The 21,674-nt window shown below is 48.8% G+C and overlaps 2 pseudogenes; both read left to right on the top strand.

Moving 5' to 3' along the window:
- Positions 1-7,950, top strand: part of LOC135530535 (kinesin-like protein KIF13B) — a 73,066-nt pseudogene extending 65,116 nt beyond the window's left edge.
- Positions 7,951-9,465: 1,515 nt separating this feature from the next.
- LOC135530536 (homeobox-containing protein 1-like) overlaps positions 9,466-21,674 on the top strand; it is a 31,183-nt pseudogene continuing 18,974 nt past the window's right edge.

Raw genomic sequence — 21,674 nt, 5'->3', positions numbered from 1 at the left:
GTGTCACCATGGCAACATACTCTAACAACACCTTAACGAACAACAAAACAGTAATCATGTCTCTACCAACCAGGGTTGGGGTCAATTTAATTTCAATACCAGTCAGGAAGTACAATCAAATTTCAATTGTCTTCAATGATTTTAAATGTGCTTTCTGAATTGAAATGGAATTGACCCCAACCCTGCTGCACCAAAACTGATTCTATATCACAAAATGATTCTACTGTTCCAACCCTGGTATCCTCAGGGCTGGTCCGAGAGTCACCAGGACCTGTCAGTTGTTCCTCCCCCATCCCACTCCAGACGTACCCTCCCTGGCTCCACTCTACCTCTGGCCCAGAACATCCTCCCTGACACTGGTGAGAACAACACCGTCCTCTGCTATGACCTCAGGGCTAATGGTCGCTATCCTTTTCCTCACTGTTGAGCCGTCACTGCTCTGGTGCTGCTATTATATTACCTGTTCTGCCTGTCCTCTGTTGGGTTTCTCCTCTCCAGTTTATAGCTTCCTCTCTTCTTCCTCTTCCTCTCTTCTTCCTCTTCCTCCCTGTACGACCCCAAGGCCTCTCACTGCGCACTCGTGCTACCTCTTATTTCTCCCCAGTCAAGGCTCTAGTCCCTCCTGTCCCCAAACTGCTCAAGTCCCTGTTCTCCGCCAGGGAGGAGAAGAGAGACCTGACTCCTGTCCCCCAGCAGGTAAACTAAACTGAGGCCGTAATTTATGTGGCTAGTTTGACCATCTGTAGATCCCCAATAGTTCCCTATCTGTTTGTAAGCAACTGGTTACTAAGGTTAGGGTTAGAATAGAGGTTAAGGGTCTAGTGAATAGTTAGTTGAAATTTTGTTGAATCTTTTTAACAGTAACAACTGCTTTCTGGTCAGTTCTTAGACATTCACATTATCTCACACACTCAGCCTACTGCATGTAGAACTAGCCATAGTCTGTTTTTAGAGACTGTATCTGTCCAAGGGCCTTTTTGTATGGGACTATTGTCCAGCAGTGTGAAGATGTGATGGAGGGGACAGTGGTTGAGTCCCAGGTGTTATGGGCTGAGCCAGAGGACGACCGGTTCGGTCCCTGTTTGGACCTGCTGACAATGGTTTCCGTGGCGACTCCTTCTCCTTCTAGCGTCTTCCAATCAAAACGTGTGAAAACAATCACTTGTCAGTTCTCACTGTGATTCCAGAATTCATCTAGAACTCGGAGTCTGCTGATCTGCCACCAATGTCTCTAGTGCCCCTTACCCCGTACCCCTTTACCCTTCTCTGAGAAGAGAGAGGTTTGGAATGTTTAGCTATATTTTTAAAAAGAATGCCTTATTTTAATTCCCATGGTTTTGAACAGGTCAGAAAGGACATTTTGAATGGAGGTTGATTTAATAGAGAAGGGACAGGAATTTGTGTGCTGTCCCTAGATCAGAGGCTGGAATCGGTATACTGTCCCTAGATCAGAGGCTGGAATCTGTATACTGTCCCTAGATCAGAGGCTGGAATCTGTATACTGTCCCTAGATCAGAGGCTGGAATCTGTATACTGTCCCTAGATCAGAGGCTGGAATCTGTATACTGTCCCTAGATCAGAGGCTGGAATCGGTATACTGTCCCTAGATCAGAGGCTGGAATCTGTATACTGTCCCTAGATCAGAGGCTGGAATCTGTATACTGTCCCTAGATCTGTCAATATACTGTCCCTAGATCCGAAATCATCTTGTCCCTAGATCAGAGGCTGGAATTTAACACAAATCAGAGGCTGGAATTTTACTGTCCTGATCCGAGGCTGGAATCGGTATACTGTCCTTTCATCAGAGGCTAGAATCACCATACTGTCCCTAGATCAGAGGCTGGAATGGATACTGTCCCTAGATCAGAGGCTAGAATCGGTATACTGTCTCTAGATCAGAGGCTGGAATCTGTATATTGTCCCTAGATCCGAGGCTGGAATCGGTATACTGTCCCTAGATCAGAGGCTGGAATCGGTATACTGTCCCTAGATCAGAGGCTGGAATCGGTATATTGTCCCTAGATCAGAGGCTGGAATCGGTATATTGTCCCTAGATCAGAGGCTGGAATCGGTATACTGTCCCTAGATCAGAGGCTGGAATCGGTATACTGTCTCTAGATCAGAGGCTGGAATCGGTATATTGTCCCTAGATCAGAGGCTGGAATCGGTATATTGTCCCTAGATCAAGGCTGGAATCGGTATATTGTCCCTAGATCAAGGCTGGAATCGGTATATTGTCCCTAGATCAGAGGCTGGAATCGGTATATTGTCCCTAGATCAGAGGCTTTATACTGTCCCTAGATCAGAGGCTGGAATCGGTATACTGTCCCTAGATCAGAGGCTGGAATCGGTATACTGTCCCTAGATCAGAGGCTGGAATCGGTATAAGATCAGAGGCTGGAATCGGTATATTGTCCCTAGATCAGAGGCTGGAATCGGTATATTGTCCCTAGATCAGAGGCTGGAATCGGTATATTGTCCCTAGATCAGAGGCTGGAATCGGTATATTGTCCCTAGATCAGAGGCTGGAATCGGTATATTGTCCCTAGATCAGAGGCTGGAATCAATTATATTGTCCCTAGATCAGAGGCTGGAATCGGTATATTGTCCCTAGATCAGAGGCTGGAATCGGTATATTGTCCCTAGATCAGAGGCTGGAATCGGTAACCTGTCCCTAGATCAGAGGCTGGAATCGGTATATTGTCCCTAGATCAGAGGCTGGAATCTGTATATTGTCCCTAGATCAGAGGCTGGAATCGGTATATTGTCCCTAGATCAGAGGCTGGAATCGGTATACTGTCCCTAGATCAGAGGCTGGAATCGGTAACCTGTCCCTAGATCAGAGGCTGGAATGACATCAATGATTAATTTAACTGTCAATATACTCTGTGAAACATCTCAGATCAAATTTTTAACACAAAACTCTCATTTTTAGCCTGTTCCTCGGAGCCTGCCTTTCATCAGAGTGCAGTCACCAAGTGTGGAAGAGGACTTGGATACCACACTTGGTCGTCACTTGGTAAAAGTCACTTGATCTTATGTTCCTAGTTCATTGACTATTTCTTAAACGTTTAGCCCAAAGTTCCTTAGGTACTCCGATTTGAGGGATTTGCCCAATAATCCAATAAGGGAACGTCCCGAACAGAGTTGTTAACAATAATACATTTGACATTTTGTTGTTGGGTTTCGTTACAGAAAAATATGAAGAAAATAATGCAGGTAAAAAATAAACTTGATTTATTTCACAGCAAAAACAAGTTAGGATTTTTTTTTTTTTTAAACAAGGGACAATGCGTTCCAGCCAGCGACCTGGCAGCCTGGTCAAAGACTGGCCCATCCAGCCACACTGGCAATGTAAAGAGTTCTTAGGACACACAAAGCAATATCCATAATAGATAAATAATGTGGTTTTAATAACAAATCAATTACATTGGTCCTACACCTAGGGGGGTGTGTGTGTGTGTACAGTATCATGCTCATCACCGTCCATTACTAGTCTGTGTCGCCATTGTTAATTCCACAGGTTCCCATTGGAGAAATCATCCCCCCAGAGAGCCAATCAGAGGCCCCAAAAACCATGTCCCTCCCACCACCCATCATCCCTGAGATGGAAGAGCCCGCCCCCAGCCCGGTCAGCGAGGCGTCTACCAGCGTCTCCACGGCAACCCTGTCAGAGCCCTACCTGATTGGTGGGGACGTCACTCCGTCAGCCAATCTGAGGCCAGATGTCTTTGAGGCGATGCACAGGTCATTCGAGGCAGACATCGGTCGGTACCTTCATCGTGACTGTAACATGGCCGACCAGGAGGAAGAGGAGGAGACTCCTCAGATACCCCAGGCTACTGACCTGGAGGCTTCGGAGACCGAGAGGACTGATACTAGTACACTCCAGCCAGACAAGTCTACACATGAACTGTCTATAGTGTCACATCAGTCTGAACCACCAGTCCACATAGAAGAACCAGTCCACACAGAAGAACCAGTCCACACAGAAGAACCAGTCCACACAGAAGAACCAGTCCACACAGAAGAACCAGTCCACACAGAAGAACCAGTCCACACAGAAGAACCAGTCCACACAGAAGAACCAATGGAGTCCGAGATGCCTCAGGAACAACCAGAGACGGGGGTAATGTTGTCATCGTCACGGGGACAGACAGAACAACATGTCGGCAAGTCTGTAACGGATCTTCCAGAATCAGAACTGTCTGCATCAGAACAGTCTGCATTTGATCGACCAGAACCACCGGTAGAATCGGCACCAGGTCTTAAAGAGTGCCCACCACTGGACCAGTCTCCACCAGCACCAGCCCTGCCACAAGAATCAGATCAAGCAGCCACAGAACAGACAGGACTGGGTGAATCCACTGGTTCAGAACCAGTACTAGGCCAAACAGGTCAACCAGTAGAAGCAGGTCCAGACCAGTCCCCATCCATCAGAGCTACCAGAAGAACTAGACCAGCGGGCACCGGCAGCCCAGTCTGAACCTGCACCTACCCATGTAGAGCCTCAAGTTGATGTGCCTGCACCTAGCCAACAAGTCAAAGCACCAGCCCCAATCCCAGCACCAGCCCAATCTGTAGCTCCGGGACCTGCCCATCCAGCTCCGACCTCAACACCAACCCCTGCCCCAGCCCCTACACCTGCCCATCCAGCTCCGACCTCAACACCAACCCTAGCCCCAGCCAAAGCCCCTCTTCTAACCCTAAACCCTGTCCCAGCACTAGTCGTCAAAACTCCCACTTCCAGTAGCACATCAGCCAACGCATTCAAGATCCAGAAAGTAAAGACATCCGACCTGAAGTCCTTCCAACCTATCCTAGATGAGGATGAAGGCCAGGCAGGGGCAGAAAGAGCTGGGGCCAGTAGTCTGGGTGTTGACCTCTCTGTTCCTCTGGAGAGATTGGAGATCCTCTCCGACTCAGACGAAGGAGTCACGGACGTAACCACAGTCGTGCCTGACTGGCTGAAGGAAGGGGAGTTTGTGACTGTAGGAAGTCATAAAAGTGGGATGGTGAGCTACGTGGGACCTACAGACTTTGCAGAGGGAACCTGGGTTGGAGTGGAGCTAGATTTACCTGCAGGTCGGTAATATAGCAGAGATTATATTATCTCATCTAGATTAGACGCCTACCTCCGTGTTTTGATATGAGTTCTCAGAAATGCCCCGGTGAACATTGAGTCAGAAATAGCCTCACTAATTTGGAAGATTCCGCTGTTTAATTTGGAATGACAGGTTATTGTCTATATTATGTTCGTGTGACAGTATTTTATGGTGGCTGTGCCCCAGTTCTCTCACTATCAATCTCTCTCTCTCTCACTATCAATCTCTCTCTCTCTCTCTCACTATCAATCTCTCTCTCTCTCACTATCAATCTCTCTCTCTCTCTCAATCTCTCTCTAGGGAAAAACGACGGGTCCGTGGGTGGAAAGCACTACTTCCACTGTAACCCTGGTTACGGGGTGTTGGTGCGTCCTGATAGGGTGAGCCGTGGAGGAGTCGGGGGCGGGGCTAAGCAGAAGCGGCGACAGCAGCAGAAGCGGCGCAGTGCTAACCTATCAGGGTCCAGCCCTAACCTGGCTGCCCTCACTGCCCTGGCCAAGGGAGAGGGGACTGGGGCCGGTCGCAAGGGACAGAACCGCAAGTCCTGGAACAGCTAAGAGGAGAGGGTAGCAGGGTTGGGGTCAATTTCATTTAAAATCAGGGAAACTGAAATAACAATTAACCGAATTGAAATGGTATTGAGCCCAACCCTGAAGGGTAGTTTTCTCTGTATAGTTCCATAGGTGAGAATGAACCATAGGGAGAAGAGAGATCTACATACACTGAACAAAAAATGTAAACACAACAATTTCAAAGATGTTTACACTTCTTATAATGAAATCAGTCAATTGAAGTGAATTCATTAGGTTCTTAATCTATGGATTTCACATGACTGGGAATTCCTGGTCGGTCCCTGGATGGGAGACCAGATGCTGCTGCAAGTGGTGTTGGAGGGCCAGTAGGAGGCAGTCTTTCCTCTGGTCTAAAAAAGAAAATCCCAATACACGAGGGCAGTGATTGGACACTGCTCCGTGTAGGGTGCTGTCTTTCGGATGGGACGTTAAACGGGTGGAAGTCCTGGGCTGGCGTGGTTACACTTTTTACATGTTGATTTTATATTTTTGTTCAGAAGTTCTGTGTCACTACTCCTGTACAAAGGTACCAGGGTGTCGGGTTCAATTCAGTCAATTCAGAAAGGACACTGAAATTCCAATTTAGAATTTCGGTGTCCTTCCGGAATTAAACTGGAATTGAACCCAACCCTGGTCAGTAGAGGTGCAGCTGAAAACCACAGAAACAGTTCAAGAGATAAGAGATGCACATCTTGCTCATTTTTAAAAGTCTAGCCATCGTTGGACAGATAAACTGGGCCTCTCCTTTATGATGCTGCATCAATATGCAGGTCCATGTATCCAGGCTTTCATACTGTTACTTCATATAATCTGAATGTATTTTTTCTTTGCCTTACAAAGTCGTATAGGATCTCTCAGGTTCTCATTAAAATAGCTAATGTGGTTAAGTAATGTCATGAACATGTGCTTCGGGAGCTTTGGTCACACTGCAGCTCTTAATGCTCAAATCAATACTGACTGCATTGTGTTACGTCAAATCTCTGCTACGCTCGTCCCTCGATCTCAGTGCACACACCCGTCGTGCCATACGAATGTCTCGAATCGGATGTGTGTTTTCAGACTGCAGTGATTGGCTGACATGGCTGCTCTGGTTGTCAAGGTAATGGCAGGCGTGCGTGCGTCGCTGTAGGCTGATTGGTGGTGGCGCTCGTGTTTCCTCTCACTCGGAAAGCTGTTGTGCAGCAAGCTAAGTTGACTGACAACAATGCCTGCTATGGAAGTCTCCCAGTTGTTTTACATGCTCAAAATCATCATAGCGTGAGAACACTTACAAAGCCTCAAACGATAAGATGATCCAACTTTCAAAACGAGTTCATTTTTTGTCTGGCGGTCAACCTAGGTAGCTGTTTAGTTTGTTGGCACATACAGTCATTTGTTTGTAAACAATTAACAAGCTACTTAGCTACCATACGTTTTTGTTGAAACTGTCAACAGAGTAGCAAGCAACAAGATTTGCCAAATAAGTCTTAAAAACCACTTGAAGGAAAATAAATTAGATTTGACTGTTCAGACATAAGTCATTGGCAGGAATCCGATTTTGTATCTGATTTCAATTCACCTCCAAATATCTGATTGCTTTTTAGGTGTTCCGACTGCAAAGGAGAAGAAAACAGATTAAAATCATATATGCCTATAAAAAAAGTGGATTTGAGTCACTACAAACTGCTAGTGTGAACAAGGCTTTAGTGGGTGTCATTGTATTGGAGTATAGGGATGAACCCCAAATACGTGATGTGATGCCCAATGGGTTGCTCTAACTAACAAGTAGTGCACCACCCAGTGGGGAATATGTGTACTGACATTACCACAAATGATGTGCCTTATTTTATTAACTATGTTAGTAGAACAGTATAGCCCTTTTTTTGTTCTGAGTGGAAATATACTGTATACTTGAACTTCTGAACAAGTTTGCACTCTGTCCATTTTGTAATAATACTACTGAAATTCTGCTAGGTTTTATCATTCTGTGTATCTGTTTGGTGAAGTGTGATTTGGGGATAATATTGGGAAGGGAATAATGCAGACCTGGGAGAATCAGAATGAAGTAAATGGATGAAGAGCTCTGCAATGGTTTAGACATTGGACACTGGGCTTGTTTTTTAATTTATATGTTTGAAAATGTTTTTATACTTGTGATATTCAATTTGATCTGACTATGAATGTTTTAAGGCGGACAATTAAAAAGATATACTATAGAGGAAGAGACAAATGTTCATGATTTTGTTTTATATCAATATGGTGTTACAATAAACTTCACTGTGGATACATCTGTACCAAGTTAGAATTTTTTGGCTTTTTGAAGACAAACGGGATTTTGTATTGTGTAACTTTACGCTTCTATATGAATAGGAACCAATGCTTAAATCCCTTTGCATGCTCCTACTCCCATGTAACTATCATCAGTCTTTCCAAGGTTTTTCTGTCAATATGGCATGTTTGTCGGTTAGTTATGAGTAACTGCACAACTTCTATATAAAGTGTTTTTAATCCAAATTGCCGGGATGTCACATGACCTAGTTATATTAGTACACGCATTATGAAATTTATATTCGATCAAATAAATCTCCGAAATTCGACACTCATTGCTCTCCATACAAAAACTCTTTGCTTGTTGACCAAACAACGGAAAAACGCCATCTGCTGGAAGGAGACAGATCTTTCCGCGGAGTTCAGCCTCTTCCTCTCTGTTAAACGCATACCTGTTGCGTGTCAACATGAGTGGGAGGATCAACGGAATAATGCGTGTGGAAAGAGAATCAGTTTACTTGGTATATTTGTTGCGACACGACACCGTTTTGCATGGCTTGCAGGGCTTTAACATTTACAGTGTCTGGTCCTGGTCGGCAGAGATGACTAGGGAATATCAGGTCGGCCAACATCTACATGCAGAGAACTGACCAATAACGTTAAGAAACATGTTCAATCAAAGCTGGCTAACCAATTAGAGCGCTGGTGTAAAGCAGTTGATCCGCCCACTTCTGACACGCCCACTTTCTGTCACTCCGTTTTTTTTCCTTTATTTAACTAGACAAGTCAGTGAATAACATATTCTTATTTACAATTGACGGTCTACCCCGGACGATGTTGGGACATTTGTGCGCCGCCCGATGGGACTCCAAATCATGGCCGGATGTTCAAACCAGGGACTGTCTTAAATGCAGTGCCTTATACCGCTGCACCACTCCGGTTCCCACAAATGCAGTTACCCATGCAATGCAACTCAAACAGTGCAGTCATTATAAAGATAACCTAAAACTGCGTCTACATTAAATCTCCGATCATACTTTTAAGGGCTGCATGTAGCGGAGTGGTTAGGAGCATTGGGACAGTCACACGAGCTGACAATCTATCGTTTTACCCCTAAACAATGCAGACCGTCAACATGGCCGTCTTTCTAAATAACAATTAGTTCCTAATGATTTACCTTGTTAACAAAACTTGTTAAAACTATAAAAACTAACCACAAAGTGAACGGTCTCGCGCACCGAACTGCGCATGTACAAGCTGTCAAATCAAAGGCACTCCATTGACATAACATATTTGTCGAGGAAGATGTGTCAGTTTGTCAATTTCCCGAGGTTGGAATAACGTGTTCAACAACCGAAGACATTGTCTCTGATCTAGGTGGTAACTTTTTGTTAGTTCATTTTATGGAAATCAAAACAAAGGAATAATTGTTCACGTTTCTTATTGGCTTCTGAAAGCCAGACGCGTCTGTTTGACATTCCCGGAAGCGCTCCCGGAAATCTCGCGATGTTTCACCCCCCTTGTGGGTTTATAAACTCTGTGACAATAAGCTTGTAATTGAAATCTAGCGTTAGCACTCCTGCTACAACCAGGCGGTCGATGTGTTGTTGCTACGGTTAATAAGTGGTATTTCTCCTCCCCCACACACACTGTTGAGTGGTGGTATGCGATTTTAAATGGTCAAATGTACAGAGGCACATCGAGATAGAGAGCCAAGGTAAGATGTGATAAATTTAGCTAGCTAACGTTAGCCCGTCAAAAAATTAGCTAACGTAAAACTAGCTAGCCTATAGTTAAATTATTTTAAACGGTGGTTTAGCAGTTAGCTATATTACCATTTGGGAAAATACCTAAGCACACACAAATGTAACTGAAACAGTTGTCGTTTAGCTAGCTAAGTGCATGGGTAAAAGTCAGTCAGTTAACTTAGTATTTTGAGTTTGCAAGCGAGTTAGCCAATAACCAAACAAGCAGCAGTAGTAGTTAGGTAGGTAGTTAGAGTTACAGAAACGGTTACTGTATCTGAAAACAGAGCTAGCGACAGTTGGCTAACTAGTCCTTCAGATAGACTGACCTACCAAGGAAAAACCGACTGGCATAACGACGTTCACTACCAAGTAAAAACCGACTGGCATAACGACGTTCACTACCAAGTAAAAACCGACTGGCATAACGACGTTCACTACCAAGTAAAAACAGACTGGCATAACGACGTTCACTACCAAGTAAAAACAGACTGGCATAACGATGTTCACTACCAAGTAAAAACAGACTGGCATATAACGACGTTCACTAACTAGCTCCAGTAACATTTTTGGTACCAATTCTCTTTGTTTGCCATAATTGCCAGCGAAGTAACTAATTTCATCGCCTAATAAACTGTCATGTAAACGAACGTTTATGATAGGAATTGATTTGGGGATTGAATCGTTCCGCAGATGTGCAGCTTTAAATCCACATAAATATCCGAATGAGAACTTCTATTTCTCATGATGCAGTATAAGCACCCAGCTGTTTGCAGATGTCAGAAACACAAACAAATAGTCTCGTTATAGACCGTTAGTCGATTTATATTAAGCTAAGTGAAAACAGCCTCGCTGTCTTTGTTGCATGTGCAGCGTTGACAGAACGCAAATGTCTTGCTCCAGCAACAACAATGGTATCCTTGAGTGACTGAGTGCTAGGTACAAATGGACGTTACACACGGCTTTATCACTTTTCAACAAACCAAACTTTCAAATATCGTTTTATAGAAGGTAAAGTTAAAAACTCAAACCAGTCCGTGCATTAATGCCGGTATATCGTAACATCTGTATGCCAAAACACCATGCAGAGACAACTGTCACTACGTGCATCTTTGGAACATGTCTACTGATAGAAAGATCTAGTCATGTTGCCTCACAAGATGGAAAATGTGCTGCACCCTGGTTGATTCTATTGATCTCTTCTACCCTGAAATGTGTATGGAACATTGTACAGAGAGATGCTTGGCCTGTGGAAAACCATTTGTTATTGCTCTTAAGCACTGCGAAATTATTGAGATAGGATCAGCTAATGCTTTCAAGGTGACTCTGTATGTTGCTGCTGTCCCTCCCCCTCACGTCTTTTCTCCCCTTCTCCTCTCACTGTGTATTTTTTTTCTTTCTTCTCTCACCCCTCTTCTCCAGGATGTCTCATTACACAGACGAGCCTCGCTTCACCATCGAGCAGATCGACTTGCTCCAGAGGTTACGGCGTACGGGCATGACCAAGCAGGAGATCCTACACGCCATGGACACCCTAGATCGGCTGGACCGCGAGCACGGGGCCAAGTTTGGACATCGCACCTCCTACGGGGGAGGAGCAAACAGCTCTGTGTCAGACATTAATTGCACCACCTCCAACAACACTGCAGCCACCACCTCCTCGTCCAGTATTACTGTTGATGATGATAATAATAATAATAATAATACCACCAGTGGGAGCAGCGATGTTAACAACTCTACCGTCGCACAGACCCAGTACCTCTCACCGCGCGGGGGGCTGTCCCCGTCGCCTAGCAACAGCTACGACACCTCCCCACTGCCCTCCGCCGTCCGCCACTCCCCAGTGTCACTGGTCACCATGGCGCAGAACGGGGGGCGGGACAGCCTGGCGGCGACGCCCAATGGGAAGCTCTCGCCGCCGCGGTACCCGGTGAACAGTGCAGCGGCCGCCAGGGCGTTCGGGTTCGAGGCCACGGAGGAGGAGCTGGAAATCGATGACAAAGTGGAGGAACTCATGAGGTCAGTGATGATGGGGGTCAGGGTGGGGTCAAAGTAAACACACCAGCCTACAGAGATCTAGCCTGAAATCCAGAACCTGTTTTGTGGTATCTTGTCGCTTATACTCCGTGTCATGACAAACATGGGACTGGCAAGGATTTGTCATGACACGGAGTACAAGGAGTGGAATGATAGATTATCAGACTGATAATCTAACAGGGATCCTATTCCATATGTAATTATATACACCAGTCTACCACCATCAGGACTGGAGTCACACCAACAACAAAAAAGCATGCACGCATTTATAATGTATATACTCATTATTTAGTCGCTTTGGACTTTAAAAGGCTTTGTTTAAATGGCATGTATTCTATATAACAATGACACTGGTTAACCTATTTGTGCACTGTCGTGTATGTGTACAGGCGAGACGGCAGCATTGTGAAGGAGGAGATCAAGTCGTTCCTGGGGAACAGGAGAATCTCTCAGGCTGTGGTGGCCCAGGTCACAGGTCAGTAACAAAGACACTGGTGGCCCAGGTCACAGGTCAGTAACGAAGACACTGTGGTGGCCCAGGTCACAGGTCGGTAACGAAGACACTGTGGTCACAGGCCCAGGTCAGGTCAGGTCGGTAACAAAGACACTGTGGTGGCCCAGGTCACAGGTCAGTAACAAAGACACTGTGGTGGCCCAGGTCACAGGTCGGTAACAAAGACACTGTGGTGGCCCAGGTCACAGGTCGGTAACAGAGACACTGTGGTGGCCCAGGTCACAGGTCGGTAAGACACTGTGGTGGCCCAGGTCACAGGTCGTAACAAAGACACTGTGGTGGCCCAGGTCACAGGTCGGTAACAAAGACACTGTGGTGGCCCAGGTCACAGGTCGGTAACAAAGACACTGTGGTGGCCCAGGTCACAGGTCGGTAACAAAGACACTGTGGTGGCCCAGGTCACAGGTCAGTAACAAAGACACTGTGGTGGCCCAGGTCACAGGTCAGTAGACAAGGTCAGGTCGGTAACAAAGACACTGTGGTGGCCCAGGTCACAGGTCGGTAACAGAGACACTGTGGTGGCCCAGGTCACAGGTCGGTAACAAAGACACTGTGGTGGCCCAGGTCACAGGTCGGTAACAGGCACTGAGGTCACAGGTCAGTGGTGGCCCAGGTCACAGGTCGGTAACAAAGACACTGTGGTGGCCCAGGTCACAGGTCGGTAACAAAGACACTGTGGTGGCCCAGGTCACAGGTCGGTAACAGAGACACTGTGGTGGCCCAGGTCACAGGTCGGTAACAAAGACACTGTGGTGGCCCAGGTCACAGGTCGGTAACAAAGGCACTGTGGTGGCCCAGGTCACAGGTCAGTAACAAAGGCACTGTGGTGGCCCAGGTCACAGGTCGGTAACAAAGACACTGTGGTGGCCCAGGTCACAGGTCAGTAACAAAGACACTGTGGTGGCCCAGGTCACAGGTCGGTAACAAAGACACTGTGGTGGCCCAGGTCACAGGTCAGTAACAGAGACACTGGAGGCCCAGGTCACAGGTCGGTTACAGAGACACTGTGGTGGCCCAGGTCAGTAACAAAGACACTGTGGTGGCCCAGGTCACAGGTCGGTAACAGAGACACTGTGGTGGCCCAGGTCACAGGCCCAACAAAGACACTGTGGTGGCCCAGGTCACAGGTCACTAACAGAGACACTGTGGTGGCCCAGGTCACAGGTCGGTAACAGAGACACTGTGGTGGCCCAGGTCACAGGTCAGTAACAGAGACACTGTGGTGGCCCAGGTCACAGGTCAGTAACAAAGACACTGTGGTGGCCCAGGTCACAGGTCAGTAACAAAGACACTGTGGTGGCCCAGGTCACAGGTCAGTAACAAAGACACTGTGGTGGCCCAGGTCACAGGTCGGTAACAGAGTGTGGTGGCCCAGGTCACAGGTCAGTAACAAAGACACTGTGGTGGCCCAGGTCACAGGTCAGTAACAAAGACACTGTGGTGGCCCAGGTCACAGGTCAGTAACAAAGGCACTGTGGTGGCCCAGGTCACAGGTCAGTAACAAAGACACTGTGGTGGCCCAGGTCACAGGTCAGTAACAGAGACACTGTGGTGGCCCAGGTCACAGGTCACAGAGACACTGTGGTGGCCCAGGTCACAGGTCAGTAACAGGACACTGTGGTGGCCCAGGTCACAGGTCAGTAACAAAGACACTGTGGTGGCCCAGGTCACAGGTCAGTAACAAAGGCACTGTGGTGGCCCAGGTCACAGGTCAGTAACAAAGGCACTGTGGTGGCCCAGGTCACAGGTCGGTAACAAAGACACTGTGGTGGCCCAGGTCACAGGTCGGTAACAAAGGCACTGTGGTGGCCCAGGTCACAGGTCAGTAACAAAGACACTGTGGTGGCCCAGGTCACAGGTCAGTAACAGAGACACTGTGGTGGCCCAGGTCACAGGTCAGTAACAAAGGCACTGTGGTGGCCCAGGTCACAGGTCGGTAACAAAGACACTGTGGTGGCCCAGGTCACAGGTCACTAACAAAGACTGTGGTGGCCCAGGTCACAGGTCGGTAACAAAGACACTGTGGTGGCCCAGGTCACAGGTCGGTAACAAAGACACTGTGGTGGCCCAGGTCACAGGTCAGTAACAAAGGCACTGTGGTGGCCCAGGTCACAGGTCAGTAACAAAGACACTGTGGTGGCCCAGGTCACAGGTCAGTAACAAAGGCACTGTGGTGGCCCAGGTCACAGGTCAGTAACAAAGACACTGTGGTGGCCCAGGTCACAGGTCGGTAACAAAGGCACTGTGGTGGCCCAGGTCACAGGTCAGTAACAAAGGCACTGTGGTGGCCCAGGTCACAGGTCAGTAACAAAGACACTGTGGTGGCCCAGGTCACAGGTCAGTAACAAAGACACTGTGGTGGCCCAGGTCACAGGTCAGTAACAAAGGCACTGTGGTGGCCCAGGTCACAGGTCTGTAACAAAGACACTGTGGTGGCCCAGGTCACAGGTCGGTAACAGAGACACTGTGGTGGCCCAGGTCACAGGTCGGTAACAGAGACACTGTGGTGGCCCAGGTCACAGGTCAGTAACAAAGGCACTGTGGTGGCCCAGGTCACAGGTCACTAACAAAGACACTGTGGTGGCCCAGGTCACAGGTCGGTAACAAAGGCACTGTGGTGGCCCAGGTCACAGGTCGGTAACAAAGACACTGTGGTGGCCCAGGTCACAGGTCAGTAACAAAGACACTGTGGTGGCCCAGGTCACAGGTCGGTAACAAAGACACTGTGGTGGCCCAGGTCACAGGTCGGTAACAAAGACACTGTGGTGGCCCAGGTCACAGGTCAGTAACAAAGACACTGTGGTGGCCCAGGTCACAGGTCGGTAACAAAGACACTGTGGTGGCCCAGGTCACAGGTCGGTAACAAAGGCACTGTGGTGGCCCAGGTCACAGGTCGGTAACAAAGGCACTGTGGTGGCCCAGGTCACAGGTCGGTAACAAAGGCACTGTGGTGGCCCAGGTCACAGGTCGGTAACAAAGACACTGTGGTGGCCCAGGTCACAGGTCGTTAACAAAGACAGGTGTCACAGGTAACAAAGACACTGTGGTGGCCCAGGTCACAGGTCGGTAACAAAGACACTGTGGTGGCCCAGGTCACAGGTCAGTAACAAAGGCACTGTGGTGGCCCAGGTCACAGGTCGGTAACAGAGACACTGTGGTGGCCCAGGTCACAGGTCAGTAACAAAGGCACTGTGGTGTCACAGGTCACTAACAAAGACACTGTGGTGGCCCAGGTCACAGGTCGGTAACAAAGGCACTGTGGTGGCCCAGGTCACAGGTCAGTAACAAAGACACTGTGGTGGCCCAGGTCACAGGTCGGTAACAAAGACACTGTGGTGGCCCAGGTCACAGGTCAGTAACAAAGACACTGTGGTGGCCCAGGTCACAGGTCGGTAACAAAGGCACTGTGGTGGCCCAGGTCACAGGTCGGTAACAAAGACACTGTGGTGGCCCAGGTCACAGGTCGGTAACAAAGGCACTGTGGTGGCCCAGGTCACAGGTCGGTAACAAAGGCACTGTGGTGGCCCAGGTCACAGGTCGGTAACAAAGACACTGTGGTGGCCCAGGTCACAGGTCGTTAACAAAGACACTGTGGTGTCACAGGTCGGTAACAAAGACACTGTGGTGGCCCAGGTCACAGGTCGGTAACAAAGACACTGTGGTGGCCCAGGTCACAGGTCGGTAACAAAGACACTGTGGTGGCCCAGGTCACAGGTCAGTAACAAAGGCACTGTGGTGGCCCAGGTCACAGGTCAGTAACAAAGGCACTGTGGTGGCCCAGGTCACAGGTCAGTAACAGAGACACTGTGGTGGCCCAGGTCACAGGTCAGTAACAGAGACACTGTGGTGGCCCAGGTCACAGGTCAGTAACAGAGACACTGTGGTGGCCCAGGTCACAGGTCAGTAACAAAAGACACTGTGGTGGCCCAGGTCACAGGTCAGTAACAAAGTCACTGTGGTGGCCCAGGTCACAGTTCAGTAACGAAGGCACTGTGGTGGCCCAGGTCACAGGTCGAAATTAAAGACACTGTGGTGGCCCAGGTCACAGGTCAGTAACAAAGGCACTGTGGTGGCCCAGGTCACAGGTCAGTAACAAAGGCACTGTGGTGGCCCAGGTCACAGGTCAGTAACAGAGACACTGTGGTGGCCCAGGTCACAGGTCAGTAACAGAGACACTGTGGTGGCCCAGGTCACAGGTCAGTAACAGAGACACTGTGGTGGCCCAGGTCACAGGTCAGTAACAAAGACACTGTGGTGGCCCAGGTCACAGGTCAGTAACAAAGACACTGTGGTGGCCCAGGTCACAGGTCAGTAACAAAGGCACTGTGGTGGCCCAGGTCACAGGTCAGTAACAAAGGCACTGTGGTGGCCCAGGTCACAGGTCGGTAACAAAGACACTGTGGTGGCCCAGGTCACTTCGGTAACAAAGGCACTGTGGTGGCCCAGGTCACAGGTCAGTAACAAAGACACTGTGGTGGCCCAGGTCACAGGTCAGTAACAGAGACACTGTGGTGGCCCAGGTCACAGGTCAGTAACAAAGGCACTGTGGTGGCCCAGGTCACAGGTCGGTAACAAAGACACTGTGGTGGCCCAGGTCACAGGTCACTAACAAAGACTGTGGTGGCCCAGGTCACAGGTCGGTAACAAAGACACTGTGGGGGCCCAGGTCACAGGTCGGTAACAAAGGCACTGTGGTGGCCCAGGTCACAGGTCAGTAACAAAGGCACTGTGGTGGCCCAGGTCACAGGTCAGTAACAAAGACACTGTGGTGGCCCAGGTCACAGGTCAGTAACAAAGGCACTGTGGTGGCCCAGGTCACAGGTCAGTAACAAAGACACTGTGGTGGCCCAGGTCACAGGTCGGTAACAAAGGCACTGTGGTGGCCCAGGTCACAGGTCAGTAACAAAGGCACTGTGGTGGCCCAGGTCACAGGTCAGTAACAAAGACACTGTGGTGGCCCAGGTCACAGGTCAGTAACAAAGACACTGTGGTGGCCCAGGTCACAGGTCAGTAACAAAGACACTGTGGTGGCCCAGGTCACAGGTCGGTAACAAAGACACTGTGGTGGCCCAGGTCACAGGTCAGTAACAAAGACACTGTGGTGGCCCAGGTCACAGGTCGGTAACAAAGGCACTGTGGTGGCCCAGGTCACAGGTCGGTAACAAAGGCACTGTGGTGGCCCAGGTCACAGGTCGGTAACAAAGGCACTGTGGTGGCCCAGGTCACAGGTCGGTAACAAAGGCACTGTGGTGGCCCAGGTCACAGGTCGGTAACAAAGACACTGTGGTGGCCCAGGTCACAGGTGACAAAGACACTGTGTGTCACAGGTCGGTAACAAAGACACTGTGGTGGCCCAGGTCACAGGTCGGTAACAAAGACACTGTGGTGGCCCAGGTCACAGGTCAGTAACAAAGGCACTGTGGTGGCCCAGGTCACAGGTCGGTAACAGAGACACTGTGGTGGCCCAGGTCACAGGTCAGTAACAAAGGCACTGTGGTGGCCCAGGTCACAGGTCACTAACAAAGACACTGTGGTGGCCCAGGTCACAGGTCCACTGTGGTGGCTGAGGTCACAGGTCAGTAACAAAGACACTGTGGTGGCCCAGGTCACAGGTCGGTAACAAAGACACTGTGGTGGCCCAGGTCACAGGTCAGTAACAAAGACACTGTGGTGGCCCAGGTCACAAAGGCACTGTGGTGGCCCAGGTCACAGGTTAACAAAGGCACTGTGGTGGCCCAGGTCACAGGTAATGCAAAGGCACTGTGGTGGCCCAGGTCACAGGTCGGTAACAAAGGCACTGTGGTGGCCCAGGTCACAGGTCGGTAACAAAGACACTGTGGTGGCCCAGGTCACAGGTCGTTAACAAAGACACTGTGGTGTCACAGGTCGGTAACAAAGACACTGTGGTGGCCCAGGTCACAGGTCGGTAACAAAGACACTGTGGTGGCCCAGGTCACAGGTTAACAAAGACACTGTGGTGGCCCAGGTCACAGGTCGGTAACAAAGACACTGTGGTGGCCCAGGTCACAGGTCGGTAACAAAGGCACTGTGGTGGCCCAGGTCACAGGTCGGTAACAAAGGCACTGTGGTGGCCCAGGTCACAGGTCGGTAACAAAGGCACTGTGGTGGCCCAGGTCACAAAAGTCAACAAAGACACTGTGGTGGCCCAGGTCACAGGTCGTTTTAAGGAAATACATCTGTGGTGTCACAGGTCGGAACAAAGACACTGTGGTGGCCCAGGTCACAGGTCGGTTCATTTTGTGGTGGCCCAGGTCACACTCCAACAAAGACACTGACCCAGGTCACAGGTCGGTAACAAAGGCACTGTGGTGGCCCAGGTCACAGGTCGGTAACAAAGGCACTGTGGTGGCCCAGGTCACAGGTCGGTAACAAAGACACTGTGGTGGCCCAGGTCACAGGTCGGTAACAAAGACACTGTGGTGGCCCAGGTCACAGGTCAGTAACAGAGACACTGTGGTGGCCCAGGTCACAGGTCGGTAACAAAGACACTGTGGTGGCCCAGGCCAGTAACACCTTGAAGTTTCCACTATAATTGACAACCCCTCCCACAAGGCTCACACAGCAATCAGAAGTCTGTCACACACAGACATTAAATTAAATACACTGCTCAAAAAAATTAGGCTAACACTTAAACAACACAATGTAACTCCAAGTCAATCACACTTCTGTGAAATTAAACTGTCCACTTAGGAAGCAACACTTGATTGACAATACATTTCACACGCTGTTGTACAAATGGAATAGACAACAGGTGTAAATTATAGGCAATTAGCAAGACACCCCCAATAAAGGAGTGGTTCTGCAGGTGGTGACCACAGACCACTTCTCATTTCCTATGCTTCCTGACTGATGTTTTGGTCACTTTTGAACGCTGGCAGTGCTTTCACTCTAGTGGTAGCATGAGATGGAGTCTACAACCCACACAAGTGGCTCAGATAGTGCAGCTCATCCAGGATGGCACATCATGGGGCTGTGGCAAGAAGGTTTCCTGTGTCTGTCAGCGTAGTGTCCAGAGCATGGAGGCGCTACCAGGAGACAGGCCAGGCATCAGGGTGATGTGGAGGAGGCCGGGTGGTGGTGGGACCGCTACCTCCGCCTTTGTGCAAGGGGAGCACTACCAGAGTGCAAAATGACCTTCAGCAGTCCACAAATGTGCATGTGTCTGCTCAAACGGTCAGAAACAGACTCCATGAGGTGGTGATGGGGCCTGATGTCCACAGGTGGGGGTGGGGCTTACAGCCCAACACTGTTTTGCATTTGCCAGTGAACACCAAGATTGGCAAATTCGCTACTGGCGCCCTGTGCTCTTCACAGATGAAAGCAGGTTCACACTGGCACATGTGACAGGGTGACAGAGTCTGGTGGTGACGGGGAGAACGTTCTGCTGCCTGTGATCCTCCAGCATGACCGGTTTGGCGGTGGGTCAGTCAAGGTGTGGGGTGGCATTTCTTTGGGGGGCCGGCCCTCCATGTGGTGCCATGGGTAGCCTGACTGGTTAGGTGACCGAGATGAGATCCTCAGACCCCTTGTGAGGCCATATGCTGGTGCGGTTGGCCCTGGGTTCCTCCTAATGCAAGACAATGCTGACCTCATGTGGCTGGAGGTGTATCAGTGTTCCTGCAAGATGAAGGCATTGATGCTATGGACTGGCTGCAAGACCTGAATCCAATTGATGGGGACATCATGTGGTCCATCCACCAACGCCACGTGGTGACTGTCCAGGGTTGCGGATGCTTTAGTGAGGTCTGGGGGAGATCCCTCAGGGATCATGGTGATCAGGAGCATGCCCAGGCGTGTAGGGAGGTCATACAGGCACGTGGAGGCCACACACATGGGCCTCATTTAGACTTGTTTTAAGGACATTACATCAAAGTTGGATCAGCCTGTAGTGTGGTTTTCCACTTTAATTTTGAGTGTGACTCCAAATCCAGACCTCCATGGGTTGATAAATTTGATTTCCATTGATCATTTTTGTGTGATTTTGTTGTCGGCACATTCAACTGATAAAGAAAAAAGTATTTAATAAGAATATTTCATTCATTCAGATCTGGATGTGTTATTTTGGTGTTCCCTTTATTTTTTTGAGCAGTGTATATTATATTTAATTTAACCATTCATATATGCGCAGTAGGGATTTGGCTACGGTAGTGATGGGGCTACGGTAGTGATGGGGCTACGGTAGTGATGGGGCTACGGTAGTGATGGGGCTACGGTAGTGATTGCTAGGGTTGCACATTTTGGTATTCAGAGGTGGAAATGTTCCGTGGGATTTAACAGAAATATATGCAAATTAATATTAATACCATTTAAATGTAGATCTTTTTTTCATTGAATATATTTACCATATCATAAGTAGACATAATTGCAAATTATTAAATCTTTGCAATAGAAAAAAATAAAAAATAAATTATTTAGTTACGAATTGAACTTTACTTGAGTTGACTCTTCACATGGGATGATTTCACTGAACAACAAAAGGGAATATTGAATGATCCCCAATGATCCATCACATCTCCCAAACACGTTTTCAACATACATCTGTGAAATGATAGTCTCGGAACTAAAGCTTTGGTTGTCTTCCTCTCAGACTTCCATGTCTTCTCCCTGGACCTCAATGTCCACCTCTTGAACATCAGACTCTGAGGCCTCATCTTCACTGTCACTTTCCAACCTTGTTGAGGATGGCTCGTTGTCAGGCCCAAAAAGCCTCAAATTTGCCCGGATGGCCACCAATTGTTCCACCCTTGTATTGGTCAGCCAGTTGCTTGCTTTGGTGTGTGTGTTCCCAAACAAGGACCAGTTGCCCTCTGAGGTGGCTGATGTTGGTGGGATTTGAAGGATGATGGAGGCAACAGGGAAAAGAGCCTCGGATCCACAAAGTCCCTTCCACCAGGTGGCTGATGAGATATGTTGGCACGACTGCCATATTGCATCTCCATCCCAAAGCCCTTGCTGGGAAGTGTACTTCGCCAGTCTGCCAAGAACCTTGCCCTCATCTAGGTCAAGGGGGCGAGACACAGTAGTGATGACAACATAGGCCTTGTTGATCTCTGCACCAGACGGGATGCTCTTGCCAGCATACTTGTGGTCCAACATGTACGCTACGGCTTTTTGGTCTTCAGGGAGAAGTCTTCACGCTTTTTGATGTATTTCAGAACTGCAGTTTCCTCTGTTTGGAGCAACAGTGAAGTGGGCAGGGCAGCACGGATTTCTTCTCTTACATCTGCAAGCAGAGTCTGAACATCAGACAGGATGGCATTGTCTCCATTAATCAGTGCCATGGCTACTGCTATAGGTTTCAGGTGTTTCAGGCTACTTACCACGCTCTCCCCAATATACATCATCCAGGAGGATCCTCTTGATGGGACTGTCCATATCGGCAGACTGTGATATGGCCATTTCTCGGAGAGACTCCTTCCCCTCCAGGAGACTA

Source organism: Oncorhynchus masou, unplaced genomic scaffold (assembly GCF_036934945.1).
Source record: "Oncorhynchus masou masou isolate Uvic2021 unplaced genomic scaffold, UVic_Omas_1.1 unplaced_scaffold_1372, whole genome shotgun sequence".
NCBI classification, from domain to species: domain Eukaryota; kingdom Metazoa; phylum Chordata; class Actinopteri; order Salmoniformes; family Salmonidae; genus Oncorhynchus; species Oncorhynchus masou.
This window is presented reverse-complemented; position numbering and strand designations above follow the sequence as displayed.